Source organism: Lontra canadensis, unplaced genomic scaffold (assembly GCF_010015895.1).
Source record: "Lontra canadensis isolate GAN:19392208 unplaced genomic scaffold, GSC_riverotter_1.0 scaffold132, whole genome shotgun sequence".
Classification (NCBI taxonomy): domain Eukaryota; kingdom Metazoa; phylum Chordata; class Mammalia; order Carnivora; family Mustelidae; genus Lontra; species Lontra canadensis.
In genome coordinates this window covers 2,734,396-2,747,605 of record NW_022631126.1, presented here as the reverse complement: position 1 = coordinate 2,747,605, position 13,210 = coordinate 2,734,396, and the positions used below count along the sequence as shown (strand labels likewise).

General features: G+C 40.1%; 1 protein-coding gene across 1 annotated transcript in view; it reads right to left on the bottom strand.

The window, feature by feature from the left end:
- Window positions 1-11,440, bottom strand: part of NSMCE1 (NSE1 homolog, SMC5-SMC6 complex component) — a 50,408-nt gene extending 38,968 nt beyond the window's left edge. Inside the window, exon 1 of the mRNA XM_032842756.1 lies at window positions 11,344-11,440. The gene's annotated coding sequence lies outside the window, so the exon portion shown is untranslated. The remainder of the gene's footprint in view (window positions 1-11,343) is intronic.
- Between the last annotated feature and the right edge of the window lie 1,770 nt (window positions 11,441-13,210).

Here is a 13,210-nt window from a genome sequence, read left to right as displayed (position 1 = left end):
AGTATCTGGCATATAGTAAGCCCTTAGTAAGTGTGAGTTATCTTTACTAATAAAGTACTTTATAAAATGCCTTGGGGGCAGTCAAAGAGAAGAACAGCTCTAAGGAGACCATCTATGTTTTGTTTGTCCTGCATACTTTTGCACAATTTTGAATTCATTATCAATATTTAGAGCTGGGCATTTCACATAAAACCTTAGGGTATCTGACAGCTCTTGAAAAATGGGGCAGTCTGGCCACAATAGGCCAGCATCCCCCTATGGCTGTCCTTGTTTAAAGCTTGGTAGAGACTATGTCCCTCTGTGATGACAAATGTGCTTTTGTGGGGTGTAGAGAAATAAAAACGGGGGCCCGTGAGTGGACGACACTGGGGACACTGACATTTCAGGATCAAAAGGCCAAGAAAAGAGGTAGAAAGAAATGAATTCAAGACCAAATTGTATCAGAAGCGAACGGGCGGGAGAGACTATTAAGTTACAGTGAGGTGTGGTCTGAATTGTCAGTGTTCTGGAGAGGTCAAGGAGGACACACCCGACAGTGAGACCCAGAGAGATAGGAGGAGGTCAAGGAGGACACACTGACAGTGAGACCCAGAGAGACAGGAGGAAGCGAGATTGGCCTCCAAGAGAAGTGAGTGCCTGGAAGCTGAGGGAGTGGAGAGAGTTGCTGACTGCTTCTAGGATGGGTGGTTTGGGAAGGGGAGACCTGAAGACAGGAGCAGAGGGAATAGCCAATAGAAGAAAAACAAGGGAGAGAGGAGGGAATGGGGTCAAGGGCATATGGAGACAGGATTACTCTTACCCAAAAAGGAAGAGAGATCTCTGAAACAGGAGGAAAGGAGGGAACAAAGGATGGATAAAGGTTCACCAAACCTTTAAAAAAAAAAAAAAACACGAGGTATTTTCTGTTTTCTCCATAAAGTAGCAAACTCTCATTCTGCTAAGCAAAGGAGCTGGGAGATGCTCAGGGATTTTAGGACAATCAAGGGTTTGGAACAGATGCCAAAGGGAATGCAAAAGTGAGCTTCCAGCTAGGGTTGAAACCATAAATGTGTAGAGAGGATAGTCCCTCCTGATCCCTGGGGAACCTCCCATCCCCATACCAGGGGCCCCAGAGCAGAAAAATCTGTGTGGACTCATCTTGGGGTGGGTCTTGGCTTAACAAATGCAGCTGACTCTAGAAGCCAAAGCAACTGGAGGGTGTTGGTGGGAAGGTCTTTGAAGTCATCCGCCACCCCATGGACAGGGAGGAAGGGAATGTGTTGAGAAGTTAGCATGGAAGGGGACAGCACCCAGAGGTCCCAGTGAGGTGGCTTACCAGGTGACTGTCCTGTCTCAACAAGTCTCCATCTTCAGAAGACAGCCCACTCTCTAGCTGGCTCAATGAACATTAGGACCTTCAAGGACCTTCGATGTGCCAGACCTGGGGCTGTCTGCTTCAGGACAACTCTGCCAGCTCAAATATTCTTCTGGAAGTTGACCGTGAAAGGTACAGGAGCTCCGTGGACATAAATTCACCGTACATAAGGCAGGTGGCCGACACCCTGGCTGGAGAGGAAACTTGGGGGCAAATCATAGGCTAAGGGGGTTGGTCTTTTTACTCTGAAGACCACAGAAGCTATCGGGGAGGAAGTGAGGAGATCAGGTTTGTAGTTTAGAAAAAGAACATCAGCACATCTGTTCTTTTCAAACATACTGGGAACATTTACAGAAATTGACCGTTTACTGGCCACAGAGGAAGTCTCAATAAATTCCAAAGAATCTATAGACCACATTCACGAACCACAATGAAGTAAAATGAAGAATCAACAAAAACACAACCAGAAGGAAACCCAAACCACTTGTAGTTCTTAAATTAGTAACTGAAAATGCTTCTGAGGAGAGAGTCCTGAAGACAGGATAATCTATTTTTTTTATCATGTACTACTAGTACTTATGAAAAAATAAAACTAAACATAAGCCAGGTGTTCATTATATTACTTTTTATACCTGTGTGTATGTTGAAAGATTTTATAACATTTTTAAGAGAAAAAGAACAAACATTTGGAAACTGAAAAAATACATGTAAAAAAGAAAACCAATATGGAAATTACAAAATATTTAGAAATGAATGACCAAAAAAAACCCTAATATAATGAAACAGGTGGGATCCAACTAAAACAATAATTAGTGGGAGGATTTATAGCCTTAACTGTACTTAAGACAAAACAAGAAAAAAGTGTAAGTGTTCAATGTAAGAGGTAGATACAAAACTAAATAACCCAGAGAAAACAGAAAGAAGGAAATAACAAAGCAAAAGGCAGATATGAGTAGAACAAAAAAGAAAATTGAGTTGATTATGGAAACCAGAAACTAGTGTTCTATTGAAGACTAAATACAACAGACAGATTTCTTGTAAGATTTATTGAAGCAATATTATAAATGGCTAAAGAGAGTGTAAAAATTTGAGAAAGCATAGGAGTATCATGAATAACTTGACGCCAATACATTTGAAAATCTAGATTAAAGGGGCAATCCTTGACAAAATTACAAATTACAAAAGTTGTTCCTAGAAGAGAGATAGACCAAGAATCGTCAATGAAATTGAAAAGGCAGTGGGTCTCTTCCAACTCCTTAAATGCCCAGGCTGGGAGAGTTTTACTAGAGTGATACACAAATGCAAACAAACTATATTGTGCAAACTGCACCAGAATTCTAACAAGACAGAGAAATCTATCCAAACATTCTATGAGGCTAATCTAATCTTGATACCAAAACAAGACAGCAGAATTAAAGAAAATGTCAGGTCCATGTATATTATAAGCATGGATGCAAAAAATTGGGTCTCTTAGTGTCTCAAAAGACATTCTCTTATGGTGAGTGATGTTGAGCATCTTTTCATGCATCTGTTGGCCATCTGCATGTCTCCTTTAGAAAAATGTCTATTCAGGTCCTGTGCCCATTTTTAATTGGATTTTGGATTATTTGTTTTGTTTGGTGTTGAGTTGTAGAAGTTCGTCATATATTTTGGATACTAACCAGGGAAATGCAAATCAAAACCACTAGATATCACCTTACACCCGCCAGAATAGCTAAAATTAAAAAAAAAAACACAAGAGATAACAAGTGTTGGTGAAGATGTGGAGAAAAAGGAACCCTTGTGCACTGTTGGTGAGAATGTAAGCTGGTGCAGCCACTGTGGAAAACAGTGTGAAGATTCCTCAAAAATTTAAAAACAGAAATAGCATATGATCCAATTATTCCATTAGTGGGTATTAACCCGAAGAAAACAGAAGCACTAATTCAAAAAGATATATGCATCCCTATGTTTATTGCAACATTAGTGGCAATAGCCAAGATATGGAAGTGATCTAAACATTCATTAATAGACAAATGGATAAAGAAGCCGTGATGTGTATGTATATATGAATATGAATATTATGCAGTCCTAAAAAAGAATGAAATCTTGCCATATGCAACAACATGGATAGACCTAGAGGCTATTATGCTAAGCGAAATAAGTCTTCCCGAGAAAGACAGATACCATATGATCTCACTCATATGTGGAATCTAAAAAAACAAAATCAATGAATAAACGAACAAACAAAAAGCAGAATCAGACCTATAAATACAGAGAACAAACTCCTGGTTGCTGGAAGGAAGGGGGAGGGGCAAAATGCGTGAAGGGAAGTGGGAGAGATAGGCTTCCAGTATGGAATGAGTAAGTCACAGGAATGAAAGGCACAGCATAGGGAACAGAAGTAATGCAGCACAGTGACCAATGGTAGCCACATTTGCGAGCACAACATAACATACAGAGATGTCAAATCACACCTGAAACTAATACAACATTGTGTGTCAACAAGACTCCAATTAAAAAAAAAAAGTTAATAGACTGTCTCTTCCAGAAGAGGAAATTCAAATGGCTAAAAGAAAGTGTGGAAAGATGCCCAAACTTACTATTTTTTTAAAAGATTTTATTTATTTATTTGACAGAGAGAGATCACAAGTAGGCAGAGAGGCAGGCAGAGAGAGAGGGAGAAGCAGGCTCCCTGCTGAGCAGAGAGCCCAATGTGGGGCTCGATCCCAGGACCCTGGGATCATGACCTGAGCCGAAGGCAGAGGCTTTAACCCACTGAGCCACCCGGGCGTGCCCTAACCTTACATACAACAACCAAAAGATACCAGTTGTCCCCCATAAAAAAAGCCACTGCATCCCCACATATATCCGATAAAGTTGTAAATATTACAGCTGCTCTGGAGAGCAATTTGGTGTCATGGGAATGGATAAAGCTCATCTCGCAACTCCACTTCTAGGGCTTTAACTGGAGAACATCTCCCTTCGCTCTTGAGAGGTTTGCCAGTAGAAGAAACAATGAGAACATCCTAACTATCCATTAACAAGGAAATGGAGGGGCACCTGTGTGGCTCACTGGGTTAAAGCCTCTGCCTTCGGCTCAGGTCATGATCCCAGGGTCCTGGGATCAAGCCCCACATCGGGCTCTCTACTCATCGGGGAGCCTGCTTCCCTTCCTCTCTCTCTGGCTGCCTCTCTGTCTACTTGTGATCTCTGTCTGTCAAATAAATAAATAAAATCTTTAAAAATTAAAAAAAAAACAAGGAAATGGAAAAGCAGAATGTTCACGTGGGATGGATGATCATGTAGCATTAAGAGGGATGAATTCACTCCCAAGTATCTATATAGATGAGTCTTAAAAGCATAGAGTGAAGTGGGGGAAAAAACAAGAGGCAACGATGATTCATCTTCCAGTTACTCTGTGTATGAAACTGACCAAATGCAAAATGGCAATATTATATATTTCTAGGAGCCGAATCTATGCATATAAAAATATCTTCTTATTAAGGATTGGAAACACTGTCACAAAACTGACACCAAGAGACCTCTAGGAAAGGGAAGAGGGGGGTGGGATGAGGATAAAGAAGTCTTGAGGCTTATCTGTAATATCTGAATTTTAAAATAAAATAACAAAATTATATATTCATATAGTGTTTGTCTAATTTTCCAGTATAGACAAATACGCCTAAATGCCAACGGTGGTTAATGCTGAGTGCTGGGAATGTGGATGGCTGTCACTTTGTTCACTTTCACTGTTCTGTATTTAAAAACAATTTCTGATAGGAAGAGCGAACATATGAAAATGAATGAAGAGTGTACTTTTGTTTTTTCTAGAAGAACCTGGCCATCAGTGGAAAGGGGGAGAGGCAAGATCAGGTTTCACCAAAGCCCAGTCAGACCCTTTCCACTTTTCCAGAATCGTCCTTTTTCCCATCTATACACTCACGTATTTTTTGGATTCATGACATTTTAGGTTGGATCCAGGGGGAGGTAATGGGTATGAGCCAGAGAGGCAGAAAGGGAAAGTGATTCCCCTCTACTCATCCTTCATCTTAGAGGGCTGGTGACAGGCCCCAAAGGTCAATTTTAAAAACGATTCCTGTTTAAAGTCCAGGAAGACTCAGCCACGGGATTGAGAAATATGCCCAGACATGGTGTAGACTGTTCAATCTTTCTAAAGGGCAATTTGGCTGTGCTCATCCACAGTGTCTACATATCATGTTCTTTGACCTTGTAATTCCCCTTCTGGGAATCAATCTGAGAAAATAATCAGACACAAACACAAAAGTTAATGGACAAAAAAAAAAAAAAAAAAGCATCAGAGCCTTAATTTTATCAGGGAAGAAAGGCAACAACTTGAATGTCTCCAAAAAGCTAAAGAGAGGAATGTCCAGAATAAATAAAAACGCTGCAGATTATTATGTAGCCTAAAAATCATGTTTTCAAAACACAGTTGAGGTCAGGGGGGAAAAAAAGACATAATGCAGAATATTTTCAGAGAGAGAGAAAGCTAGAAGAATACATGTACCAAAATATTATCAGTGACTATCCCTGATTGGGGGGGGATATAGGTAAATTTCTTTTTCTTGTCACTTTCTTATACTTTTCAACTTTTCACGAAAAGCACTTTTTAAATTTCATAATCCTAAGAAATACTATTTTTCAAAATAAATGGAGGGGCTCCTGGGTGGCTCAGTGGGTTAAGTCTCTGCCTTCAGCTCGGGTCGTGATCTCGGGGTCCTGGAATCGAGCCCCGCATTGGGCTCTCTGCTCAGCAGGGAGCCTGCTTCCCTTCCTCTCTCTCTGCCTGCCTCTCTGCCTAGTTGTGATCTCTGTCTGTCAAATAAATAAATAAAATCTTTAAAAAAAATAAATGGAATCTGTGATCATAAAGATTTTTGGTATAATAAAATGGATACTATGTACACTTAGGAGATCATTAAAGCCATAGATGTCCAGCATCTGAAAATTGTGTTATGTGAGTGAATGTTCCATATAACTAGATTATCCCTTCAACATGAGCATTTTAAAAACTTTCTAATTTCTGTACTTACCGTTCTAACATACACACTTATCTGCCACCATGAGCAAACACTGACTTTTTGTGATGAGTACAGGGACATCTTGGAAGACAATGACTATATTTTATGTCTTTACACAAAGCACCCCAACTAATGTGCGTTGTTGATTGTAAAAATGAAAAGATTGTGCTTGGGCGCCTGGGTGGCTCAGTTGGTTAGGCATCTGTCTTTTGCTCAGGTCATGATCTCAGAGTCCTGGGATTGAGTCCCACATCAGGGGAGTCTTCTTGTCCTTCTCCCTCTGCTCCTCCCTCTGCTCTCACTCTCAAGTAAATAAAGGAAATTGTTATAAAAATAATAATAAGCTCGTGCTTTTCCACCTCCTTCCCTCTGTCAAGCCATCAGCAGCCCTACTTTCTTTTTATAATCTCCTTCTTTTGATGCCCCTTAACCTGAGCAAACAAATGTCCAGTCTTATTAGAAAAGTGGGGGCACATGGGTCGCTCAGTTGTTAAGCATCTTCCTTCAGCTCGGGTTATGATCCCAAGGTCCTGGGATCGAGCCCCCATTGGGTTCCCTGCTCAGCGGGAAGCCTGCTTCTCCCTCTCCCACTCCCCCTGCTTGTGTTCCCTCTCTTGCTATGTCTCTCTCTGTCATATAAACAAATAAAATCTTAAAAAAAAAAGAAAAGTGGCCATACAAGGTTTAAAAGAGTATGTGACCACCAAGCCAACACTACAAGAAATATTAAGGAAGGTTCTATAAAAGAAAGAACCCAAGAGTGACATAGAACAGAAATTTACAGAGACAATCTATAGAAACAGGAACTTCACAGGCAATATGATGTCAATAAAAACTTATCTTTCAATAATCACTCTCAATATGAAAGGCCTAAATGCTCCCTTAAAACAGCGCAGGGTTGCAGACTGGATAAAACGACGGGACCCATCCATATGCTGCCTACAAGAGACACATTTGGAACCTAAAGATACACACAGACCGAAAATGAAGGAATGGAGAAGCATCTTTCATGCCAACGGGCCTCAAAAGAAACCTGGGGTAGCAATTCTCATATCAGACAAATTCAATTTTAAGCTAAAGACTGTAGTCAGAGATACAAAAGGACACTACATCTTTCTTAAAGGGCATATCCACCATGAAGGTCTAACAATTGTACATATTTATGCCGCCAACACAGGAGCAGGCAACTACACAAGCCAACAGTTACACAAAGTAAAGAGTCATGTTGATATGAATACATTAATTGTAAGGGATCTTAACACACAACTCTCAGATCATCTAAGCAGAAAATCAATAAACAAACAAGAGCTTTGAATGACATATTGGACCAGATGGACCTCGTAGATATATATATACAGAACATCCCACCCTAAAACAACAGAATACTCATTCTTCTTGAGCGCACATGGAACCTTCTTCAGAACAGACCGCATACTGGGTCACACATCAGGGCTCAATTGATACCAAAAGACTGAGATTATTCCCTGCATATTCTCAGACCACAATGCTGTGAAACTGGAACTCAACCATTAAGAAAAAGTTTGGAAGGAATTCAAACACTTCTAAGCTAAAGACCATACTGCTCATGAATGTTTAGATCAACCAGGAAATCAAAGGGGAACTTAAACAATTCATGGAAACCAATGAGAATGAAGACACTTCAGTCAAAAACCTATGGGATACGGCAAAGGCCGTCCTAAGGAAGACATACATAGCCACCCAAGCCTCACTCAAAAAAAAAAAAAAAAGAAAAAAGAAAAATCCTGAATATATCAATTCCCTTTACACCTTAAAGAACTGGAAAATCAACACTAAATTAAGTCAACCCCATGCACAAGAAGGGAAATAATTAAGATTAGAATAGAGATCAATGAGTTAGAAACTAGAGCTACAGTTGAACGCATCAACGAAACGAGAAGCTGGTTCTTTAAAGAATCAATAAGATCGATAAATCACTGGCAAAACTAAGAGAGGACCCGAATTAATAAAATTATGAATAAAAGGAGAGAGATCACGACTAATACTATGGAAATAGAAATAATCATCAGAAATTATTATCAACAGCTTTATGCTGATAAGTTAAGCAACCTAAAAGAAATGGATGCATTTCTGGAAATCTATAAACTTCCAAGACTGAAACAGGAAGAAACTGAAAACCTGAATAGACCGATATCTAGTAACGAGATTGAAGCAGTGATCAAAAACCTCCCCAAAAACCACAGTCCAGGACCTGACAGATTCCCTGGGGAATTCTACCAAACACTCAAAGAAGAAATAATAACTATTCTCCTGAAGCTGTTTCAAAAAAACAGAAGGAAAACTTCCAGACTCTTTCTATGAAGCCAGCACAGCCTTGATCCCAAACTGGGCAAAGACCCCACCAAAAAGGAGAATTTCAGACCAATATCCCTGATGAATATAGATGCCAAGATTCTCAACAAGATCCTAGCTAATAGGATCCAAAAGTACATTAAAAAGATTATCCATCATGACCAGGTGGGATTCATCCATGGGATGCAAGGGTGCTTCAACATTCTCAAATCAACCAATGAGATAGAACAAATCAATAAGAGAAGAGAGAAGAACCACGTGGTCCTCTCAATTGATGCAGAAAAAGCATTTGACAAAATGCAGCATCCTTTCCTGATTAAACTCTTCGGAGTGTAGGTATAGAGGGAACATTCCTCAACTTCATAAAATCCATCTATGAAAAACCCACAGCGACTATCATCCTCAGTGGGGAAAAGCTGACAACCCTCCTGCTGAGATCAGGAACACGACAAGGATGCCTACTCTCACCACTCTTGTTCAACATAGTATTAGAAGTCCTAGCAACAGCAATCACACAACAAAGAGAAATAAAATTATTCAGATTGGCAAAGAAGAAGTCAAACTCTCTCTCTTCACAGATGACATGATACTTTATATGGAAAACCCAAAGGACTCCACCCCCAAACTACTAGAACTCATACAGCAATTCAGTAACGTGGCAGGATACAAAATCAATGTGCAGAAATCAGTTTTTTTTCTCATACACTAACAATGAAAATACAGAAGGGGAAATTAGAGAATCAATTCCATTTACTATAGCACCAAGAATCATAAGATACCTGGGAATAAACCTAACCAAGGAGGTAAGAGATCCATACTCCAGGAACTACAGAACACTCATGAAAGAAATTGAAGAAGACACAAAAACATGGAAAAATATTCCATGTTCATGGATCAGAAGAATAAGCACTGTTAAAATGTCTGTACTGCCCAGAGCAATCTACACTTTCAATGCCATCCCAATCAAAATTCCACTGGCATTTTTCAAAGTGCTGGAACAAACAATCCTAAAATTTGTATGGAACCAGAAATGACCCCGAATTGCTAAGGAAATATTGAAAAAGAGAAACAAAGCTGGAGGCATCATGTTGCCTGACTTCAAGCTTTACTACAAAGCTGTGATCACCAAGACAACATGGTATTGGCACAAAAACAGACATACAGACCACTGGAACAGAGTAGAAAGCCCAGAGATGGACCCTCAACTCTATGGTCAAATTATCTTTGACAAAGCAGGAAAAAATGTCCGGTGGAAAAAAAGCAGTCTCTTCAATAAATGGTGCTGGGAAAATTGGACAGCTATGTGTAGAAGCATGAAACTCGACCATTCTCTTACACCATACACAAAGATAAACTCGAAATGGATAAAAGACCTCAACATGAGGCAGGAATCTATCAAAATCCTAGAGGAGAACATAGGTAGTAACCTCTTCGACATCAGCCACAACAACTTCTTTCAAGATATGTTTCCAAAGGCAAAGGAAACAAAAGAGAAAAGGAACTTTTGGGATTTCACCAAGATCAAAAGCTTCTGCACAGCAAAGGAAACAGTCAACAAAACAAAGAGGCAACCCACTGAATGGGAGAAGATATTCCCAAATGACACTACAGAAAAAGGGCTGATCTCCAAGATCTATAAAGAACTCCTGAAACTCAACACCCAGAACACAGATAATCACGTCAAAAAAAGCAGGCAGAAGACATGAACAGACACTTCTCCAAAGAAGACATATAAATGGCTAACAGACACATGAAAAAATGTTCATCATTATTAGCCATCAGGGAGATTCAAACTGAACTCACATTGAGATACCACTGTACACCAGTTAGAATGGCCAAAATTAACAAGAAAGTAAACAACATGTGTTGGAGAAGATGTGGAGAAAGGGGAACCCAATTACACTGTTGGTGGGAATGCAAGTTGGTACAGCCACACTGGAAAACAGTGTGGAGATTCCTTAAGAAACTAAAAATAGAGCTTCCCTATGACCCTACAATTGCACTACTGGGTATTTACCCCAAAGATACAGATGTAGTGAAAAGAAGGGCCATCTGTACCCAATGTTCACAGCAGCAATGGCCACAGTCGCCAAACTGTGGAAAGAGCCAAGATGCCCTTCAAAAGATGAATGGATAAAGAAGATATGGTCCATATATACAATGGAGTATTATGCCTCCATCAGAAAGGATGAACACCCAACTTCTGTATCAACATGGACGGGACTGGAGGAGATTATGCTGAGTGAAATAAGTCAAGCAGAGAGAGTCAATTATCATATGGTTTCACTTACTTGTGGAGCATAAGGAATAACAGGGAGGACATTGGGTGAAGGAAAGGAGAAGTGAGTTGGGGGAAATTAGAGGGGGAGACGAACCATGAGAGACTGTGGACTCTGAGAAACAAACTGAGGTTTTTGGGGCAGGGGGTTGGGAAAGCCTGGTGGTGGGTATTATGGAGGGCACGTATTGCATGGAACACTGGGTATGGTGCATAAACAATGAATCTTGGAACAATAATCTTGAAAAAATAAAATCAAATTTTTAAAAAGTGCCAATAAATAAATAAATAAATAAATAAAGCAAGCTAAATATCAGTAAAGTGCTCACGTTTTAGTATGGAGAATTTGTTACACTTACTTTTCCTTCTCGGGACCCTGCTTTGTTCTCAAAAGCCATAGCAAAGCTACCAGGGGAGGTTTCCAGACAAGATGCAAGGTCATCGTGATCTCCCAAGGGACTGACCAAGAAAGGGAATCAAAGGTTGAATTCAAGGCAAGCTACTCAAAACCCCAAATCGGGTGGCCTCCCACATAGGCCTTTTAAGAGTTCTAGAAACTTTGGTGACCCGTTCGCATCACAATGGGGTATCCCTTCCTTGCTCTTCCGACGGTGGTCGTTGGTGAACTAGCAGCATCGCATCCCACCGAGGGGCTTGAGAGACCTCTGGGAAGATGACACTGAGGTGCCTCCCCACCCAGCATGCACCCCCCCACCTCCCCCCACCTTCACCGACCTACTGGAGCAGAGTCTGCATTTCAACAAGACCTGCAGGTGAATGACAAGAAAGTGTGAGAAGCATTGATTTCAAACACACTTAAATTTATTCACCTCTCCCACCTGCCATCCTTTTTTTCTTTTTTAAGATTTTATTTATTTATTTGACAGATAGAGATTACAAGTAGAGAGACAGGCAGAGAGAGGGAGGAAGCAGGCTCCCCACTGAGCAGAGAGCCCAATCAGGGCTCTATCCCAGGACACTGAGATCCCAGGACTCTGGGATCATGACCTGAGCCAAAGGCAGAGGCTTTAACCCACTGAGCCACCCAGGCGCCCCCCTACCTGCCATCCTCTTAAAGCTTACTACAATGAAAATATTTCTCTCTCTCTCTCTTTCTCTTATTGGGTGCAGGTTGTAAATCGGTTTTTTTTTTGCACATGCATTTCTTTTAAAATGGACAAAAGCAGAGAATTACATCTTTTCAGCAGTTCTCCATTGGCTCAGCAGCTTCCTGGAACAATTTTTATTTTTTTAGTGGGCTCCCATGCCCAGCGTAGAGCTCGATGAAGGGCTTGCACCCACCACACTGAGATCAAGACCCGAGCTGAGATCATGAGTCGGATGCTTAACCCACTGAGCCACCCAGGTGCCCTATTTTTTTTTTTTCTGATTTGAAAATTATGAATCCCTTTAGGAACAACAAATACTTCCAAATCGCTGCTTCTTCCCTTGTCTACAATATGAGGTTAGATATCAGGATTGGAGGTCGGTGGGATAGGGACACAAAACCAACAACCGGTCATGAATTAAGGGCTCAGTGAATATTGTTGTTGTTCTGATGTCTCAAAAGTATTTTTAGTCTTTGGCATTTAGTAAAGTTTTCTTGATGTATGACAACCGGTGATAATATGAGAAATATTTACGATCTCTGATATACAGAGATATATAAAAATGATATATAGAGATTTATATGATATATAGGATATAATATGCAGTATGATATATATAATATGTAGAGATACATGATATATATATACAGCACTATTATCATAAAATAGAAGCATCATCATATTTTCAAATCTCTTAATTAAAACTCACTTGTATCCCCACTAACTAAAAAGTATATAATCACTTACTCCTCACAATCCCAGTGCAGCTCTTTCTGTCCATGGGTCCTGTCCAAGTACTATAATAAAAGCCCCTTTTTTGCTCGGGGGAAAAAAAAAAACAACAGAAAACCTCACTTGTAAATGGTTTTGGAAACCAAGGTTAAAAAGAAAGCACCTACTTGACTCATCACATTTTTCATTTTCATTTAATTTTTTGCCTTCCTCCTAAGGAATGATCAAGAGCCTTAGAAGGCATAGCGCAGGGTGCTAGGATGCGAAGATGAGTCTTTGTCCCCATAGTCAGTTTGATTTAAAAAATAGCTGATTAAAAAAAATAAGATAGGTACCCATTAGTTAAGTGTAGAAACTGCTAAGTTGTCTTAGAATTTACCAATTA